Below are 21997 nucleotides of genomic sequence, written 5' to 3' on the forward strand. Positions count from 1 at the left end.
CTTTGTTTCCCACCTGCAGCCCATACCCTGGAGGAGCAGAGAAGCTTGCCTCTGGGACTTTCTATGCTGTCTGGCTTCCCTGACCTTCCCTGACCTTCGCGTGTCACAGCATCCAGCTTACGGTGTCCGTCGTCAGTCCTATGAGTGAGGCTGCAGACTGACGAGGCCTAGAGGAGGGATTCACATTTACTTTGGTTCTGTCTTCCGCCAGCCACCTACCCTGGCTGCCACCTGGCCAGGTCCCTGGCAAGGAACCCGCCCAGACCACTCAAGTCTGTCACAGCTCATATACATGTCTTTGCAAAGTAGGTGGCTTGGTTTTTTTTTTGTTTGTTTGTTTTCTATTTTTCATGTGAGCTGGTTTTGGCTTCCATCTGTCAGTGAGATCCTGGTGGGCAGGCCTTAGAGGATCTCAGACAGCTTTGGTGATGGATGTTGAGGCGGTGGTTAGATGAAGATCTGGGGCCTCAAACTCATGAGGGTGCAAAGGTAGAGACTAAAGCACCCACTCAGTCTGCTCCAGAACAGACGGTGCCAAAAGAACTCATCTGAAAATGAGACCCGGACTAGGTAGTGGTGGCTCCCGCCTTTAATCCCAGTGCTCAGGAGGCAGAGGCTGGTGGGTCTGCAAAGGGAGTCCCAGGTCCTAGAAGGCAGAGAGGGCTTCTCTCGGCCCCTGCAGATGTCTCTCAGCTTGTCTGTCTCCTGAGGAACTAGACCCCCAGTCAAGGGTTTGCAGCTCTGCAGCCCACCTCAATGGACAGCCCCTCTTAAAATCTTAGGGAGAGTATACCCGCTTCCCTGCCTTCCTCCCTGGGGGCTTCGCAGCCGAAACTTCTCACTTACTTTAAAAGGCCCAGATGAAAGGCTGTGTCGGATGAAAGGCTCTGGGGGCCATGGCTGGAGGAAGTGGCCAGCTGACGGGTAGTTGCTAAGCCACCTGGAGAGGTGCCAGCGGAGAATTAGCATGCCATCAGCCACACCTAGGGCGTGAGGGTGCTGAAGCCTGGAGGGGCCTTTATCAGGGATAAAATCTGTCATTTCCCTGGGAAGGGGGCCTGAGTCCAAGGCCTGGGGACCAGAAAGGTGGTCCTGACTGAGCCCCACACTCATCTGTAAGACTTGGTTTCCAGACCAAGGGGAGACTGAGCACAGCTGTCCCCCAACTCAGAGTCATGCTGGAATGATAGGACACCTGGGGGGGGTGCGTGTGCACACACAACATGATGGGCAAAGTTTTTACTACAGAACCACACACTCAGCCCTAGAAAACAGTGGTTATTTCCAACCATCCCTAAACTATACATTAAAAGGCAAAGCAAGACAGACCTGAAAGCCATGTACGCCATCTTTCTACTAGTTCTGAGTCTGGATTTATTCATTCTCTTTTATCAATTATTAAACAAACAACCCTAGAATTTGACTAGGGAGGCGGCTCAGTGGGTAAAGTCCTTACATTGCAATCATAACCCTGACAACCTGAGTATGAAACCCACATGCAAACCTGGATAGCAATAACCTCAGCACTCCCAGGTGAGAGACAGAGACAGAAAAACCAACTCACTCCGGGCGGTGGTGGCGCACGCCTTTAATCCCAGCACTCGGGAGGCAGAGGCAGGCGGATCTCTGTGAGTTCGAGACCAGCCTGGTCTACAAGAGCTAGTTCCAGGACAGGCTCCAAAACCACAGAGAAACCCTGCCTCGAAAAACCAAAAGAAAAAAGAAAAACCAACTCACAGGCCAGTTAGCCTGGAGTACCTGCCCAAGCGGCAGAAACAAGAGAGACCCTGCCTCAGAAAAGATGGGGTGAGAGCTAACTCCTGAAAATAGTCCTCTGGCCTCCAAATGCATTCCTTGATACCATTTAGTAGTCTGAGCTACGGTAAGGCTGAGGCAAGAGGATCAAAGGAGCTGGGGGTTCAAGACTAGCCTGGACACACAGTGAAAACCTGTATTTGAGAGAGAGAGAGAGAGAGAGAGAGAGAGAGAGAGAGAGAGAGAGAGAGAGGTAGATGGTCTCATCACACTGTTTACCGTTTTCCAGGAGTGTCTCCAATGGGAGGGGGTTAAAGCCTGAAGGCTGCCCCCTCTCCTTCTCCCATCAGCCTTCCTTAGCTCTGAATAAGGCACTGAACCAGCCCTGGTCCAGATCTCATTGAAAGAAGGCTCTAGATCTACCCTGGGGACCCAGGTGGCGAGAAGGGACCTGCCATGCCTCCAGACCCAGAGATTCCCCCCAGAAGAGAGATGATCTTGAAGCCCATAGACATTGCTAGTGCTGTGCTTAAAGTAGCTGGGATGGAGGATTCAGATGACCAAACTCCTATTGGGTTTTCCTTGATACTTGGCCTCTCCTGTTGTTAGGATGATGCTTGTCCTCCTCCACAGTGTTCTAGGGCTTTGGGGAGGCCCTGAGTTCTTCCCTGTTGAATGTTGTGTAACGTGCAGTAGGAAGCAGCCCTCAGCTGCCCAGCCAACACTGTTCTCACTGTCTGTTCGGAGACATAGGCTGATGGTTCTCTGATCCTTTCCATGGCTTCCCATCAACCACCCCCTTCACATGGACCCAGTTATAATGCTGCTTAAGGGTCTTAGCATCCCCCCCATCTCTCTCTCTCTCTCTCTCTCTCTCTCTCTCTCTCTCTCTCTCTCTCTCTCTCTCTCACACACACACACACACACACACACACACACACACACACACAGACTTGGGACAACTCCTGACAGCCCACGGACTGAACCTGTTGAAAGGAGGAAGCAGAGCGGTGCTGAACATGTTTCCCAAGAGGCTGTGCGACTGAGCAGCCATAGTCCACTCTCACCAAGGGCCATTCCTCCCAACTTGGTATATGGGGAGGATGGGCTCATACTTCCAAGCTCTTCTCACTTCCTGGACTCCAGCGTCTCAGGGGTGGGGGAAAGCCGATGCTCCCTTCCTGGACTCTGGCTTCAGGGGTGGTGAAAGCGAAGCTACCTGCCTCAGAACTCTTCATCCCTGCTGTCACACAGGAGCATGAGGAATCCATCTGTCTCCTTTCTGAGAACCCCAAATGAGGGAAGTCTTGAGGGAACAACCTTGTCTTCAGACAGCCAGTCTGGGGACGGAACCAGCACATGCTCCCTGCTGTGCAGTGGCCAGTGTGTCCTCCTCCCCACCTTCTCTCAGCCCTCCTAAACAAGACTTAGTCCCCATTAAAGAAAACGTTGTTTTTCATTATTATTGTGTACATGACGTATGTGGAGGGGGCAGGCCATGCGAGGCTGTCAAAGGACAACTCTGTGGAGATGGCTCTCTCCTACCTCCCAAGGGCTCCAGGGATTGAACTCCCGTCCTCTGGCTGGGAAGTAAGTGCCTTGTCCCACTGACCATCCCATTACCTCATCAGTTACCACTCCAAAGTATACAACGCTGTGGCATTTGGTACGTTCACACTGTGCAACCGTTAGGTCTATCTAGAACCAAATAGTCCTGTTAGCCCCAAGGGGGACCTCCACTAGCCGGTGACTCCCCATTCCTCCCAGGAACCACCAATAAATACTTCCTGTCTCTACAGATTTGCCTATTCTAACTACCTCACCTGAAACAGTGGGGGATCACTATTTTTCAAATGAAGATATTGACACCCTTGGGATGGTTCTAGACAATTTACCTCAAACTTGATTATCTAAGCTGTTTAGTGTGCAAGGCTGGACTTGAACTCAGGTCTGCCTTATAATACACTATAGTCTAATTTCACTATCATGATACTCCAGTGCTCGTGTGTGTGTGTGTGTGTGTGTGTGATTGTACGCCACATGTGTACAGGTACCCCTGGAGACCAGAAGAGGATTTCAGATCCCCTAAAGCTGGAGTTACAGGCAGTTATGAACCATCTACTGAAAGCACTGGGAACTAAACCCAGGGACCCTGCAAAGCAACAAGCACTCTTGACTGCTAAGCTCTCTCCAGCCCCCTTTCCATGGTATCTATTTATTTATTTTTCACCTAGATTTTAGAGCCATCTGAGCACTTGCCCTTCCTTGTAAAATTCCCCTTTACAGAATACTGTAAAGTTACTTTAACAAAAGCTTGGGGGCTGGAGAGATGGCTCAGAGGTTAAGAACACTGCCTGCTCTTCCAAAGGTCCTGAGTTCAATTCCCAGCAACCACATGGTGGCTTACAACCATCTGTAATGAGGTCCGGTGCCCTCTTCTGGCCTTCAGGCATACACACAGAATATTGTATACATAATAAATAAATAAATATTTTAAAAAAACAAAAAAAAAAGCTTCCCACCTTGACGTCTGAACATCTTGGATATTTGTTTCGGTGTGGATCTAAAATGACCTCTAGGGCTTTGTGTGTTGACAGCCTGGGCCCCCAGTACAGCAATGTCTAGAGGTGAGTCTCCTGGGAAGTAGTTGAATCCCAGGGGATCTGACCTCATCAATGGATGAATCCATTGACTGGTTCATAATTTTTATATTTATTTATTTGTTTATTTGGATTTTCGAGACAGGGTTTCTCTGTAGTAGTTTTGAAGCCTGTCCTGGAACTACCTCCTCTAGACCAGGCTGGCCTCGAACTCACAGAGATCTGCCTATCTCTGCCTCCCAAGTGCTGGGATTAAAGGCATGAACCACCACCGCCCGGCTGGACTGGTTCATAATTTGATGGGTGGTTAGGAGGCAATGGAAACATAGGAGATAGAACCTAGTTGAAGGGGGGGAACTAGAGGGGCATGCCCGTAGGACTATAGCTTGTCCTCTCTCCTCCCTCCTTCTTTGTTTTCCTCTCCCCACACTCCACAGTGGCCATGAGGGAAGTAGCCTTGCTCCATCTTACTCTTACACCACGAGGTCTTGCTTCACCACAGGTGGAAAGAGGGATGGTTCAGTGGTTAGGAGCCCTAGGTGTTCCTCTAGAGGACCACAGTTCAACTCCCAGCACTCACATGGTGGCTTACAACTAACTGCAACCCCAGTTGCAGGGGATCCATGGTACCAGGCATGCACATGGTGCACACATATGTGCCTGCAGGCAAAATGCCCATATACAGAAAATAAAATTTAAAAAATATATAAAAAAAGAAAAGGAACAAGGGAGCCAGTAATGATGAACTGTACTCTGACCCAAAAGAAACTTCATTTTTTTTTCCTTTGAGACATGGCTATCTTAGAACTCACATGTAAACCATGCTGGCCCCAAACTCAGAGATCTTGTAGTGAGTCTTTCTCTCTCCCACCACCAGCTCCCAATAATGATACCAAGACTTATTATTATGAAAGTTTAGTCTTTACCATAGGCTTGTTTCTACTAGCTCTTATAATTTACATTAAATTGTATTTTTTGATCTATTTTGTGCTACCTCTCTTCCATCTTGTACCTCCCATTTTCTCTCCATATCTCACTGGCAACTCTGACTTTCTTCCCAGAGTCCTCTCTGTTTTGGAAGTCCCTCCTAACCTCTTCCTTCCTAGCTATTGGCCATTCAGTTCTTTATTAAACCAATCAGAAAGTGCCTTGGCAAAGACACATCTTCACAGTGTAAACAAATATTCCACAACATTTCCCCCTTTTTGTCTAAATAAAAAGGAAAGAGTTTAACTCTAATACAGTAAAATTATATATAATAAGAACAATTATCAGGTAAGAATTACATTTACAACATCTAGTCCATTTGTATTTGGCAATTTAGGAGAAAATACTCTATTATCTATCCTAACTTGATGAATCCAAAGTTTTATATCTAAACTATTTTATACCATAACTTGTATTACTGCCCTAAAACTATCTTTTTAAACCTCAAAACAGTTTCTTCGATAAGTTTTTATGTCTCTCAACCTTATACACTTTATACCTCTTTTGTGAGTTTCTTTTCTGAATCTGGTAATAAGGAAAATTGTAACTATAACTGTCTTGTCTTCACTTTCATCAGAGACCCAATAAGGATATAACAGTACCTAAGTAAGCAGGAAGTGCAGAGCCAACAACTTGCATAACTATAGGAACAACAGAGACATTTGGTTGCCTGAACAGTCACCCAAGTTTCCTCAACTACACTGGGGCATCCATCTTTGGCCTACAGGCCTATGATATTTAACAGACTTTTCTGTGAAGCAGGAATTTTGAAGCACTATACCTCCTTGTATTGGCAAAGTTCAGCAGTTTTTTTCCTTTGTGTCCTGCTTGTCCAATTTATACAGTATACTGTTAGCAGTTGAGGCAAAGGCAGTTTCTTGCCCAAATGGCTGACTTTGCCACAATGAAAACAAATTCCATATGGTGGTCCTTTGATGCCCATCATTCTTTCATGAATTAGATTGCTGCTGCCAGGAGCAGATATGTCTCATTGTCATGAAAAGTCTTAAGTTATTAAACATATTAAATGCTATATTCTGTAGGTCTCTGAAGCATTTGAATATCACCTATCTATCTAAAAGATATCTATGTTGAACTTGGAAAACATAGCTAACATAGCTACAAGTTTGATTATTATAGATGTCTAACTACTAACCTGTATTTCTTGGTTTTTTAAAGATTGATTGATTATGCAGTATCCTGTCTGCAAGTATACCTGCAGGCCAGAAGAGGGCACCAGGTCTTATTATGGATGACTGTGAGCCACCATATGGTTGCTGGGAATTGAACTCAGGACCTCTGGAGGAACAGCTAGTACTCTTAACCTCTGATCCATCTCTCTAGCCCCTAACCTGTATTTCTTATTTTAAAAAAGATTTATTTATTTATTAAGTATACAGTGGTCTGCCTGCATGCATGCCTGTAGGCCAGAAGAGTGCACCAGATCTCATTACAGATGGTTGTGAACCACCACGTGGTTGCTGGGAATTGAATTCAGGACCTTTGGAAGAGCAGGCAGTGCTCTTAACCACTGAGCCATCTCTCCAGCCCTAACCTGTATTTCTTAATTATACATTTTTAGTGTGCTACATAGGTACCTTAAACAAGAGTAGAAACATATATACAATATAACAAAAATAACCTTAAATTTATACCAATATACAAAAATACATTAGACAAGAGTAGGAATATATATATATATATGAGAGTATGTTGTACAAAATAGCCTTAAATTTGTATTAATATACAAAAATCCATATCAACGTAAAATATTTGGAACTAGTGGTTACTTTTTAGTCTAAAAGTTGATTCGATAACCTACCCTTTTATCCTATCATTCCCATACCCCCTTTCTCTTTTCAGAAAGAGATCCTTGAATCCAACCTCCCTTGCTTAGTTTCTTCCCTTACCATGACCAGTAACAATTTGTAACCAACCCCTTTAAATGAAGATAAACATTGAAAAGCCATCGAATGACCAAAAACCACTCACCCCACCTCTTGAGAATGTGGGCATTGTATTATTAAAATTACTTCCTGCTGTTTTGAGCAACAGCATCTTTTGGGGAACCTGAGAAAACTGAGATAATGGTCAAGTCCTGGGGAGACTAACTGTAACACTGGTTGTCCAGTCTCTGTGTAATGGGAACGTGTAGAGCTCACCTGAAGTCTTAGCTGAACAGTCTGTGAGGCTGGACCATCTCAGCAGCTTCGAAGTTCTTCTGGATGCAGAATTTTGAGAAAACTGCAACAGAAGCGTTCTGAGAGACTGAATCACCTGGGCTACTTGTCTTTATTGGTGTCTGGTTCTTTTGTTCTGAATACACAAACTTTTAAAGGTAACATACACATCTGCATTACCACAAGTACAGAGTGTGCAGTGTGCAGAAGTCAACTAAAAATGATTTTTGTTCTATGTTTGAGCAGGTTAAAGGCATCTGTCAACTTTAAAAGTCCGTTTTGATAGCATAATCGACTTTCCTAAGGACTCTGTAGTCAACAAGATTTATCATGTCTCATCCACTCTCAGAGCTATCCCAACAGCAGAGAGATCAGCAGAGACATCATCTGTCTGTGGTCTTTCTTGGCCTCTTTTTTCGTGTCTATAGCCAAGATTTTCAGGAGGTATTCCCCCATCAAATCTCATCTTTATTAATTTTGAAGAAAACTATAACTTTCTGTTTCTTGTGGAAACAAAGGCATAAGCTCTCTCCCAATTAAACATATTTTTTTACTTCCATTCTGAAGTTAAGACATTGTTATATATGTGTTGGTTTAATTTAAAATTTTCATTGTCCAATTGTCAGCAGCTATTGTTTTTTGTTCATGGATCATTTAAAAGGTTCAAAGTCAACAAAGCATCATACAGGATCCAGATGCCCTGTACTTTCCATCCTTATGCAGCTTATTCTTTTTATATTATTTTGATTGATTAAATTATTTATTAAATTATTTTATTATTTTCTTTAAAGACTTTGTTATTTTTAAACTATTTATTTTTTTCTATGACTGCCTATGCCCATTTTTTACAGTATCCATTTAAAGGTTTTTTTTTTTTTTTAGTCTGGATTACTTTACTGTGTGTTGGCCACCTTCTCTTACCGTGTGAGCCAAGCCTTAAACCCACAGTTCTGCATATGGGACTGACTTGTTTAAGCCCTCAGGCAGCAGCTCTATCTCTGTATGCCATGGCCTGCCAGAGAGACTGTGGAAGTAGGAAACCGTGTTTGGTTCTATGTTTGTATGTTTGGAACGTTTTTAAGTGCTTTCTTGAGTCCTATGTGGAAATATGTCTCCTTACATTGGATGTTATATGTAACAAGTCTTTCTCTGTTCCACCAGCCAACTCCTGAATAATGACACATATTAATCATAAAAGCTTGGCCGATAGCTTAGGCTTGTTCATAACCAGCCCTTATATCTTAAATTAACCCATAGTTTTCAATCTACAGTCTGCCACGTGGCTTTTTAACCTTTTTTTCTTTCTGTACTTCTGACTTGTTCTGCGTCTCCTGGCATTTCCTATGCACCTAAATTCGCCCCAAAGTCCCACCTCTACCTCCTGCCTAGCTATTGGCCCTTCTGCTCTTTATTAAACCAATCAGAAGGCACCTTGGCAAAGACACATCTTCACAGTGTAAACAAAGAGATCTGCCTGCCTCTGCCTCCTGAGTACTGGTACTAAAAGTGTGTGCCACCATGCCTGGCTAAAACTTCACTTTCTTTAATAAGTTGTATTTTTTTTTCAGGCACTTTGTCACAGCAAAAGAAAATGACATTCAGTTCTCCTCCATCCACCAGATAGTGTCTGTTCATCTTGGTCCCTCTTCAGCAAGAAACCTGCTTGGTCAGTTTAATCAGAATCCCCTTGATCTTTGATGCTACCTCTGGTGGTGTTCACCCACTGCCTCCATTGTGCTCCATGGCTGCACATCCATACTGGTCCTGCTGTATTTGGCACTGAGCGCTAAGTCTACTGAGGAAGAGACCTGATCAGTTGTCCTCATCAGCTTAGACCATGAAACCCAATATGGACAAGTTCATCAGAACCGCCATATACGGGCTGCCCATGCATGCTTCAGCATTGCCAGGGCATAAATTTCAATTCATTCCTAAGCCTGCTAAGCCCTAAGGAGATTCCATAGCTGTCTTCTTAACTTCATGATGGGTCTCCGCCCTAACAGACATCACTGATTTTTTTTCATCGTCCAGCACAGCCACCTTTTGTGACGTGGCCTATGCCCGCTTCCAGGTATGTCTGAGAGTCCTCTCTACTTAAGTGAGCCCATATGCCTGTTTATTGTAGGCCAGTTATTTCACGGGGTATAAGCACCCCCTTGGAAACTTGTGAGATAAACTGGCATATGGTAGTTCAAAGAGCATTTAGACTCAACAAAGAGACCGTGCCTTTCAATACGCTCTCATGGGAAGAGGTCTCCCAAGAAGTGAAATGAAGGGTGAGTTACCCAGCAGGGTGTACAGTGCCTTTGTGGGGCTGGAGAGACAGCTTAGTGGTTGATAGGACTTGAGTTCTGTTCTCAGCCCTCACATCAGACACCCGACAACTCGCTATTTCTCCAGTCCCAGGGACTCCTTTACTCTTTTTTGACCTCGGGAGGCATGACACTCACATATAACAAGCTCGTACACTCTCATACACTCAAAGTTAAAAACTGAAATTAAAATCAACTTTCTAAAGGCGTAAGTGGGGGGAAGTCCATTTATATACTTTAAGAAAAGAGTTTAAGCTGGGTGTGGTGGTGCATGCCTCCAACCTCAAACACCAAGGAGGCTGAAGAAAGAGGATTCGGATTTGGAGCTCCATCCAAGCTACATTAGGAGACTTCGCCTCAAAAACTAAATAGAAGATAAATAAGATGTGGAGGGGAATATAAAAAAGAAGATCTGGGCTCCGTTCCCAGCACCCACATGACAGCTCACAACTGTCTGTAGCTCCAGTTATAGATCTGGCATCCTCACACAGATCTACATGCAGGCAAAACACCAAGGTACATAAAATAAAAATAAATAAATTAGAAAAATTAAATTAGAAAAATTGCAGTTTGAGGTCATCTTTGGCTACATAGTCAGTTCAAGGCTGGCCTGGTGAGACCCTGTCTGAAGTAAAATGAAAAAAAAGAAAAGGGAAAGAAAGAAAGAAAGAAAGAAAGAAAGAAAGAAAGAAAGAAAGAAAGAAAGAAGAAAAAATAAACAATATTGCTTCTTCTAAAAAAGAATAGATGCAACTTGACACCCAAGACTGTGCCTTTAGGACTTGTTATAAGGTCTTTTATAACCGGGGCTCTGTTTAGCGCCTCCCTATCTGCCCCAGCCGGAATCCTGCTGTCTGACACCTGGAAGCCAACATGCTGACCTGACTTGTACACATTTCCCTGGATATCTGACTTCCTGCCGCTAAGAGATATGCAGGGTGAGGGCAGCCAGACCAGCCTCAACCTCCCGCTCTCCCTGGCTCCCCTAGCATCCTCAAGCTGTGCTCCCTAGAGCCAGAAGCCTCTGCCATTGCTTCTTCCTGGGGGTGGCAGTTGATCCATGGTCGCTGGCTGGCACACCCGCCATGGTTTTCATGTACACTAAAATTTCTAGTGAAAGGTCAACCATATAAACTAATTTCTTTGTCTTAGAGGTTGTTTGTAATTTAAAAGTTCGTCTCTCACTTAGACAACAATGTGGACACAAAGAGAGACTTACATAGATCTAATCTACATGGGAAGTACAAAGCAGAAAAAGACAAGCTCTCCTGAGTAAATTGGGAGCATGGGGACCCTGGGGGGAGGATTGAAGAGGGGAGAGGAGAGGTAGGGAGGGGAGCAGAGAAAAATGTAGAGCTCAATAAATATCAATTATGAAAAAAAAGAAAACATAAACAAACAACAAAAAGATTGTCTCTCTGGGCCAGAGTACATAGCTCCGTGGTCCAGCACTTGCCTAGCATGTGAGAGGCTGTGTTTCATTCCTAGCACCACAGAATCCAAACAAAAACCAAAACTAGTGACACCTACAAACACAGCACTCCCTGCTAGTCCCAGGCATCCGTGGCAGAAGTTTCCCTATGCTTCCGTGGAGAAAGGCAAGCATCTCGCCTCTTCACTGGACTTGGAGAAGTCGTACACCAATGTTCACAGTTCTATTAGGCGTTTCCCCGTGTTTCCCCTTTCTATCACCAGCAGGGCACTTCCAGAGTCACTGCATCAATTCGCTTTTGGATGGATGAGTCTCCTTGAGGTAGTGAAAGAGCTACTAAAAGTGATCTGCTTGGCAAAGAGGCTTTAGGAAATGTTCTCTGAAGGAAAACGACCTGCCTATCATGTTTGCTTAATCCACAGCAAATGTTTATTCAGCATCAAATGTGTGTCAGGAAGCAGGAGGCATCGCAGCCATAGACTTGGAAGAAAGATAAGGAGCCAGGTGTTGTCGGGCACGGTGCACACCTTTAGTCCGAGCATTTGGGAGACAAAGGCAAGCAAATCACGGAGAGTTCAAGGCAGAGCCCAGCATTCAGGAGACAAGACAGAAGGATCTCAAGTTGAAGGTCATCCTAGTTTTGGGGGTACAGCATGGTATTCCACAGTCTCCACGCCGCTTTCTCTCTTTGCAGCCCTGTCTGGTTTTAAACTCATGGTAATTCTACTGTCTCGGCATCTCAAGTGCTGGGATTATTGCTCTTGAGTTTGTGAACGGTGCTCAAACATTTGTTGAATGAATGTTTCCTCCTGGGATTTTTTTTTTTTTAAAGTTCCTTGCTTTGGCCTGTTCATACAGAAAGAGACCAATACATCTTTCTAAACAGATAGGTAAAAATGGTTGAGATTTTGGAAGGAGAGGAAAGTTACAAAAATTACATTTAGGATAATTTGGCAACTTAACCTGCTGGCTGAGAACTGGGGAACATTTGAGGGGCTGATGCAGTGAATTTAAGAAATATTCTCAGAAGGAAAATGAAGGTAAGAAAGGGGCCCTAACCTATACACAACATCTGCTCATCCACTGGACAAGTGTTTACTTAGACTCTGTCATGTGTTAAACACTAGGAGGCAACATTGCCACAGACTTAAAAACAAAAAGGTGTTTAGAAGCCAGATGTGGTGGTGCAAGCCTATAATCTCAGCACTTGGGAGTCTGAGACAGGGGAATCTCAACGTCAAGGCTATCCTGGGCTACACAACAAGTTCCAGGTCAACCTCGGCTACATAGTGAAAGCCTATCTCCAAGAAAGTAAAAAAGAAGGAAAAGGATAAGGAAGAGAGGGAAGGAAAGAAAAGAGGGAAGGAGAAAAGTGATTTGAAGTCAAAATAAGCTAGGCCTAGTAGTTTATTTTTACAGATCTGTAATCCCAAATCCTCAGGAGACAGAAGCAGAAAGATTAGAAGTACCAGACCTACTGTGGCTATAAGGTAAATTTAAGGTCAGTCTTGGAATTTAGTGAAAACTCTTCTCCAAAGGAAAAATACAATAAGGGGTCAGGGATGTAGCTCAGTGGGAGAGAGCTTGCTTGGCATGTGTGAGGCCCTAGGTTGGATAACCAGTAGCATACAAAAAGGTTGGCTATATGTTTCCTTCTCAGACAGATGTGAGTGACATGTAGAAAGCCATCCATGTGTAGCGCCCACCCTTACACTCGAATCCAGATAGATGTCTGAGATGCCGGGCAGAGCCAGGCACTGTACGTGCTGCTATTTCCTGTGTAGGCACACGACTACTTAGCTCTAAAGAAAAATGAAGTTTAAAAATTTGTAGGAAAATGGATAGACTTAGGATGTTTAATATGTATAAGGTGGAGGATGGAGAGATGGTTCAGCAGTTAAGAACATTTGTTCTCCTTCAGAGGACCTGTGTTTGGTCCCCAGCACCCACATGGCAGTTCAAACCGTCATTGCCTCTAGTTCCAGATGATTTTATCCCTGCTGTTGGCCTATAAGGGCACCAGGAATACACATGGTACATGCTTACATACATACGTACATACATACAAATACTCATATACATAAAATAAATCTAAAAAAATAAAAATATTATGCAAGGTTACACAATATCAGAAAGAAATAAATTCCCATGTTTTTATATGCAGAATCTAACTAATAATATATATATGTTAATAAATGGACACGTGATTGCAGTATAACATGAAGAAAAGGAAACAAGAAAGGGATGAGGAAGGACTAGATGCAGGTGATAGACATGAGTTATGAAGAAGGATATTGCTGTAGAATATTAGTCAAAGTGCTCACTTTGGCAGCACATATACTAAAATTGGAACAATACAGAGAAGATTAGCATTGCCCCTGTGCAAGCATGAAGTGGTCCATATTTTTTAAAAAAAGAATATTAGTTCAAAAGATGTGTCACATTTGTTTATACTGTGGAATATTTGTTTAATGATGTAAAGATGTATTCATTCTTTATGTTGCATTTGTTTAACTCTGTGAAGCTGTGCTACTTTGCCTGCCTAAAACACCTGATTGGTCTAATAAAGAGCTGAACGGCCAATAGTAAGGCAGGAGAAAGAATAGGCAGGGCTGGCAGGCAGAGAGGAGAAATAAATGAGGAGAGATAAAGGGGTAGGATAAGGAGGAGAAGATGATGGAGCCAGTCAAAAGGCCACTTAGCCACATAGCCACACAGACAGATGCAGAATAAGAAGGAAAGAAAAGATATACAGAAATAGAGAAAGGTCATAGCCCAGAGGCAAAAGATAGACAAGATAATTTAAGTTAAGAAAAACTGGCTGGAGTCAGTCACCTTGAGCAGCGAGAGTGCCGTGGGCCGAGAAAGGGGCTTCAGGGGAGTGGGAGTGCAGATTGAAAAATGCAGACCACCAAGGCACTGCTCGTTACTCCAGTTCTGATCCGCTCCTGTACCAGGGGTCTAATCAGGCCTGTGTCTGCCTCCCTCTTGAGTAGACCAGAGGCCCCATCTAAACAGGTTAAACAGCCTTCCTGCAGCGGCTCCCCTCTCCAGGTGGCCAGACGGGAATTCCAGACCAGTGTTGTTTCCCCGGGACATTGACACAGCTGCCAAGTTTATCGGTGCTGGGGCTGCCACAGTTGGTGTGGCTGGATCCGGGGCTGGCATCGGAATTGGTAGCTTGATTATTGGCTATGCCAGGAACCCGTCTCTCAAGCAACAGCTCTTCTTCTATGCCATTCTGGGCTTTGCCCTGTCTGAGGCCATGGAGCTCTTCTGTTTGATGGTCGCCTTCCTCATCCTCTTCGCCATGTGAGGCTCCATGGGGTCACCCAGCCGTCCCTGCTGCTTTGACTCCATGCCGGTCCTGGTGCTGGAGTGTGCTGAGCTTTACCATTAAACAACATTTCTCTAAAAAAAGAAAGAAAAACTGGCTGAAAATAAGCTTAGATAAGGCCAGGCATTCTTTTTTTTATTAGAATTTTGCTTTATTGATATAAATTTATTGAGGCCAGGCATTCTTTTTTTTTTTAATCTTTTTTTTATTGAGAAAATGAGAAAAAAAAACAAGTTTCCACCTCCTTCCAGCCTTCCATTTCCCTCCCGAGGCCAGGCATTCTTAACTAGAATAAGACTCTGTGTGTTTACTTGGGAGCTAGGTGGTGGGCCCCCAAAGAACCAAAAAGTAAAAACAACCAACTGCAGGATATAAAGCTAATTTATTTTGTAGTTCTGATTCTTTCATGGAGTGTTTGGTTTTGGTGGTGGATAAGGGCATAAAATATATTCAATACCAAATGTGTAGAATTTTTTTTCAAGATAGGGTTTCCAGGGCTGGAGAGATGGCTCAGAGGTTAAGAGCACTGACTGCTCTTCCGGAGGTCCTGAGTTCAATTCCCAGCAACCACATGGTGGCTCACAACCATCTGTAATGAGATCTGGTGCCGGCCTGCAGGCATGGAGGCCGAACACTATGTACATAATAAATAAATCTTAAAAAAAAAAAAAAAACAGGGTTTCCCTGTGTCATAGCTCTGGCTGTCCTGGAACTCATTTTGTAGACCAGGTTGGCCGTGAACTCACAGAGATCCACCTGCCTCTGCCTTCTGAGTGCTGGGATTAAGAATGTGCACCGCCATCACCCGGGGAAAAGTGTGAAATTTCATGTGAAGCCTCACAGCTTCCATTCCAAATGCCAATTCTAATCTATAGTCCAAATGCAGGGTCTGGTGAGTTCTGGCGTGTATGTTTTTATTTATCTGCAAGGTTTTTAGTAACAAACTTTATAAAATGGAGAGAACAATTAGAACAATATATTGTAACCAAAGTTATGTAGCTGTGCCCTCTCAGTCTTACTGAGGTATGTTCACTTCAATGACAGATGAGACAATACCTGTGTGATGATGGTGACGTGGAGACACAACAGGAGCTACAATGTAAGTACCACTCCACACAGCCCTACCATGTCGGGACTCCAATAACAGAGAGCTAAGTGCCTCACAAGGAAATGATTCATATCTTGGCAGGACAGACCGGATAGCACCATTCCATCTTGCTACTAAGAACAGTGTGAAATTTAAACCTTATGAATTATTTATTTTTGAATCTTTCCATTTAACATTTTTGAACTGCAGGTGACCACTAGTACCTGAAACTAGCTCTTGTAGATCAGGCTGGCCTCTAACTCACATAGATCCCCCTGCCTCTGGTTGCCAAGTGCTGGGAATAAAGGCCAGTGCCTCATTTGTTTTTAAAGGCAGGATGTCACTATGTAGCTCTGGCTGCCCTGAAACTTGCTGTATATAGAACAGGCTAACCTTGAACTCATTGAAATACACCTGCCTCTGCTTCTGCCTTGTAAGCACTGGGATGAAGGACATCACCATTGTCCATGACAAAAGCCTGCTTTCTCTCACAGGGCCCTGGGGGCTATTCCTGCAGAAGCCTATGTCCAGAGCAGAAGCTAGGGTGTTTGGGTCTGGATATTTGGTTTTAGGATCTTTCTCATCCTCTTGTTGACTCAAGACTCTGAGAGGGTTCTGTAAAATCATAATTGTAAATGCACTGACACTTAGGGAAAGTCCTCTGTAGATGGAAGTTTCTGTCCCACAGCCATTCAGTCCCAAAGAAGAACTACGCAGAAGCTTATATTAATGATAAACTGTTTGGCCTATTAGCTCAGGCTTATTATTTACTAGCTCTTACAACTTAAATGAACCCATAGTTCTTGTCTATGTTTAGCCACATGGCTTGGTACCTTTTCTCAGGGACACATTCTCATCTTGCTTCCTCTGTGTCTGGTTGGTGACTATGTCTCTGCCTTTCCTCTGGTTGCCCCACCTATACTTCCTGCCTGGCTACTGGTCAATTAGTGTTTTATTAAACCAATATGAGTGACAAATTTTTGTTTTTGTTTTTTTCGACATGGTTTCTCTGTATCTTTGAGCCTGTCCTGGAACTGGTTCTTGTAGACCAGGATGGCCTCAAACTCACAGAGATCCACCTGCCTCTGCCTCCCAAGTGCTGGGATTAAAGGTGTGCGCCGCCACTACCCAGCCTGAGTGACAAATCTTTACAGGGTACAAAAGCATATCCCACAGCAGTCTTCAGAGCTGGTCGTTCTGCTAAGCGGGGTTGCATGTGTTAAGTACTGTTTGTCCTGTTCTGATTAGCTTCTGTGGACAGCATTCTATTTTGTAGATGTAGAAACTGAGGCGTGGAGTGGTTATGTATCATGGCCAAGTTCACACAGCTAGGATAGTGGTGGGACTGCCTCTAGAGCTATGCAAACTGGTTCCCCTTTCTGCTATTGATGTTCTGTTATTATAGATCCCCCTGACTTTCCATTTTCACTTGTATAAAATGAGGCCCTAACACCTATCTAGAACAGAGATTTGTTCTGTTTTGTTTGAGACAGGCTTTGTGCTCAGGTAGCCCAGACTGGCCTCACACTCACTATATAGCCAAGTGACCTTTGACTCCTTATCCTCCTGCCTGAGATGGCAGATGTGTGCTAGGTGGAGCTGAAGATGACACAATGGGTAAAAGCACTGTCTACAATTGTGAGGACCTAAGTTCAAATCCCCACCATCCGCAGGAAGCCCAGAGGATGTCTATAATCTTAGAGCTCTTACGATTATAGGTCAGGTTTGTGCTACCACACTCTGCATGAGAGATTTTTTTTTTTTGAGTAGGAAGTTAGGTCAAGCATGTCAGAGTAAATGTGAAATAAAACAACTAGCCATGACTAATATTCTGAAAGCTCCCATTAGTGGTGTGGCATGGGAGTGTGCGTGTGTGTGTGTGTCCAGAAGGGCACTGTGTATAGACCCCGGCCTTGCAAGGACAGAGTCCCTAGAAGAATGCTCTTGTTAAGGACCGGCACAGTAGCTCAATGCGGGAGAGCGCTTGCTTCACATGTGTGAGGCTTTGGATTAATTTCAAGTACTTCCAAAACAAGAATGTTTTTATTCAGGAGAGATGACTCATTGGGTCAGAGTTTGAATTCCATCACCATGTTAAAAACAAACAAGCAAACAAACAGGGCTGGAGAGTTGGCTCAGCAGCTAAGAGCACTGACTCTTCTTCCAGAGGTCCTGAGTTCAATTCCCAGCAACTACATGATGGCTCACAACCATTTATAATGAGTTCTGGTGCCCTCTTCAGGGGTGCAGGTACACATGCAGGCAGAATGTTGTATACATAATAAATAACTCTTTAATAAAAAACAAAACAAAACAAACAAACAAAAACCTGAGCACCAGACACGATAGTCCATGCCTTTAATCCCAGCAAGCACTTGAGTGCAGACAAAGGCAGAGTTCATGTGAGTGAGTTCCTGCTCTACATAGAGAGTTATAGGCCAGCCAGGGCTGCATAGTGAGACCTGTCTTTAAAAAAAAATCTGTGTGTAGTCATGCACTCATCTGTAATTCCAGTTCGCAGCACTGCTGTGGGTGCTGTGGGAAACTGATGCAGAAAGATATTGGGACTTGCGGGCTACCAGTCTATCCAAGTTCAGAGTTAGACCCTGACTCAAAGGAGTAAGGTAAACAGTGATAGGAGAGGGCTTCCAGAAGTACACCTCACATATATCTATGCATGCTACATACACACATATGCACACATACTACATGCAAACACATGAACATGCAAATACACACTCAGATACATATATGTACATGCACATATACACATGAACACATACAATGCAGCTTAAATCATATGACCAAGTCCTGTTGAACTTTAGTTTTTAATTTTTTATTTTTAATATTTTTGTGTTCTTTGAGACAGGGTTTCTGTGTGTAGCTCTGTCTGTCCTGGAACTCTCTCTGTAGATTAGGCCGGCCTCAAACTCACAGAGATCTACCTGCCTCTGCCACCACCACCCTGCTGAACTTTAGTTCTTATTGGGAACATTTTTGTCCTCTGTGGACCACTGCCAGGGGCTGACCACTCCTCAGCTGTGCTTGTCTGACTCCCAAGTGTGCACAGCATAGAGCTTCACCTCCCCTTGCAGGCTGCCCTATCTTTTTCCACCAAGAGTAGATGGAGTAGCTCTGACAGCCCCATTCTGCCCCGCTGATGCAGCACTACCGCTACTGGGCAGCAGGTGGCGCAGAGGGACCTTGAAACTTAAAACTTCAGACTTGAATGAATCCCTAGGAAGGCCTTTACCCATCTTCACCATGTCTTCCCCTCCCCTTTCCCTCTACTCCCTCCCTTTCTCCTCTTCCTTTTGTTATTTGTTTGAGACAGGGTTTTACTGTAACCCTGGCCGGACTAGAACTAGTATGTAGACCAGGGTGGCCTTGAAGTCACAGAGATCCACTTGCCTCTGCCTCACAAATGCTGGGGTTAAAGGCGTGTGCCACAATGTCATCACTTTTACATTTGAACATGAAAACTTATCAAAAATGTCTTAGCGGAATCACGTCTTAAGAATGTTTTCAGAGGCTGGAGAGATGGCCTGAAAGCACTTGATGCTCTTGCAGAGGACCAGAGTCCAGTTCCAAGCAGCCACATCAGATGGCTCACAACGGCCTGCAGCTCCAGCTGTAGCAAACTGAAGGAGCCAACACCTCTTCTGGCCTCCTCAGGCACCCACCCCACACATACACAAATAAGCAATAAAATAAATCCTTAAATGTTTTTGTTAGTTTTTGGTCCTTGTTTTCTGGAGACAGGGTTTCTCAGTGAAACAAACAGCCCTAGCTGTTCTGGAATTCTCTTTATAGACCAGGCTGGTCTTGAAAGCACGGAGATCCGCTTGCCTCTGCCTCCTGAGTGCTGGGATTAAAGGCCACCAGTGCTGGTTCAAAAAGAATGTTTTGAGCCAAGTGGAGTGGTAAACATCTGTAGTCCCAGCTACTGGGGAGGCAGAGGCAGGAGGATGACTTGAGCCCAGAAGTTTGAAGCCAGGATAACGTTTCCAAAAAGAGAAAAACTGAATAGCTTCTAAATTTTTCTGCAATCCAAGACCTGGAGGTAGAGGAATGAGGACCAGGTGTTCCGTGCTGGGCCAATAACACGGGTCAGTGAGCAAAGGCTTTTGCTGCCAAGCCTGACGAGCTGAGCTGGATCACTAAGCCCCACATGGTGGAAGGAGAGAACGAGCGGTTCCTGATCCCCGACATGTTCCGTGTCATGCACAGATGGATAAAAAAATAGTTACATGTCATGCTTCAGTAAACAGAAAGTTTAGACCAGACCAGGCTACATGTGATTTTCTCAGAAAGCAAGCAGGGAGGGAGGGAGGGAGAAAAAGAGAGAGGGGAAGGGAAGAGATGCCAAGTGTGGTGTAGCTCACACCAGCAACATCAGCACTCAGTAAGCTGAGGCAGGAGGATTGCCTAAGCTTAAGGTCAGTTGGGCTACATAGTGAGTCTGAGGCCAGTTTGAGATATATAGGAAAGCTGTCTCAAAATAAGAGAAGATATTCTGTGCCGGCAGGCCGAGAGGAACGATGCCAGCTACTGGAGATTACACCTTCTCACTTGCCCTGCAGAGCTTCTGGAACACATGAAGAGACAGCCTAAACCTACTAACACTGCACCATAAGACCAGGGAAGAAATGAGTTCTCTCTCTTCTAGATATAGACAATGGTTCCTGCGTACGTGTGTGTGTGCGTGTGTGTGTGTGTGTGTATACATGTGTGTGCGTGCATGCGTGTGTGTGCGTGTGCGTGTGTGTGAGACAAGGTTGCAGGGATCCCAGGTCAGCCTTAAACTCAGTTTGTAGCACAGGATGACTGGAAACTTTGAACAATTTTATAGTCATTGGTATTTTGCTTTCATGTATGTCTGTGTGAAGGTGTCAGAAGCCCTGGTACTGGAATTACAGACAGTTGTGAGCTGCCATGTGGGTGCTAGGAATTGAACCCAGGTCCTCTGGGAGAACAGATGGTACTCTCAAACACTGAGATATCTCTTCAGCCCGATCTTAAACTCTTGACCCTTCTACCTTCATTTCCACATGCTGGGATGGCAGCCATTTGCACAGTGCTCAGCCTCTTTCTTCTGTACACACACACACACACACAGACACAGTCACCTGCTGTGGTGTTGTAGACCAAATGTAATGTCCCCCAAAATTCATATGGGACTGTGTGAGGAAGAGCGTCGGGGAGGTGATTGGCCACAAGGGCATCACCCACATGAGATAATCATCTTTATTCAGAGGTCCCCAAGAGCAGCCCTGTTCTTCCTACCATGGGGGAACATAGCAAGAACATGGATGCCCAGGGACCCGAAAACCTCTTCTGGGAAGATGCATCACACAGGTCTACGCACCCCTGATACAGAGCCCACGATGGACCCAAGTACAGATACCACCAAAGTCCAAGTTGGCAAACGCTAAATTTTATTGACATTACTTCCAGGAGCAGAGATGACTCAAAGACAGCTGCATCACCAAGGCTCACCCCAGCATTAGTGACAGCTCACAAAGCTGAGAACATGGAGCACCCTGCACAGCCTGCAGGCAGCTCAACAGTTGAAGACAGTCCCTCTCGGGTGTCTCAGTTGGTCCAAACCTCTTCCAGGCAGAAAGGCTGGTTTCTGCTGCTTCCAGGCAGCTGGCCTGCTCTCAGAGTCTTCTTTACCGTGCAGCTCTCCTGTGGTCTGAGGGGGACATCAGCTCTAATAGTTTACTCTGACAGGAAGGGGCTTAATGAATCTGGTTAGTTTCAGGGGCTCCTGAAACTATTTTGAGTTGCTGGCCTTCCTGCAGGATGGATTGTCTTAATCTTGGAGGAAGTGGTCACCCAACAACCAGCCTTCTAGACAGCAGTGTCTTGATCTTGAACATCTCAGCTGTCAAGAGCCGTGAGAAATAAAGGCCTGCTCTTCATAAACCACCCACTCTGTGGTATAAAGCAATAGCACAGAAACAGACTGAGAGAAGTGACCGATGTCACTTGATAACATCATCCATCTGTCATTTTATGTGGCCTGTGATAGATAACAGCTTGGACCATGTCTTGTCACATAGGACAGGAATGGCTGTGAACTTAGAGTACACAAGACCTCCTCACAGCACCAGCTTGGACCAGTAAGGTTAGCCCACAGTTACTAGATTGCTTACTTTTCTATCTGGTTCGTGAGTCCGTTGTTTCCATCTTACAAGGGAGGAAAGAGAAGTTAGGGAACCCACTCAAGGTCACTGAGGCTGAAGGACCTTCCAGCAGCCTGGCCCTACTACAGTGCTCGGTTCTGGGCTCAGCCCCTGGA

General features: G+C 44.7%; 2 pseudogenes; both read left to right on the plus strand.

Annotated features, from left to right (window-relative positions):
• Positions 1 to 13582: 13582 nt before the first annotated feature.
• LOC142859273 (U6 spliceosomal RNA) lies at positions 13583 to 13674 on the plus strand (annotated as a pseudogene).
• A 421-nt stretch (positions 13675 to 14095) lies between these two features.
• Positions 14096 to 14666, plus strand: LOC142858404 (ATP synthase F(0) complex subunit C1, mitochondrial pseudogene; annotated as a pseudogene).
• Positions 14667 to 21997: the final 7331 nt, after the last annotated feature.

This window comes from Microtus pennsylvanicus, chromosome 10, assembly GCF_037038515.1.
Source record: "Microtus pennsylvanicus isolate mMicPen1 chromosome 10, mMicPen1.hap1, whole genome shotgun sequence".
In the NCBI taxonomy this organism is placed as follows: domain Eukaryota; kingdom Metazoa; phylum Chordata; class Mammalia; order Rodentia; family Cricetidae; genus Microtus; species Microtus pennsylvanicus.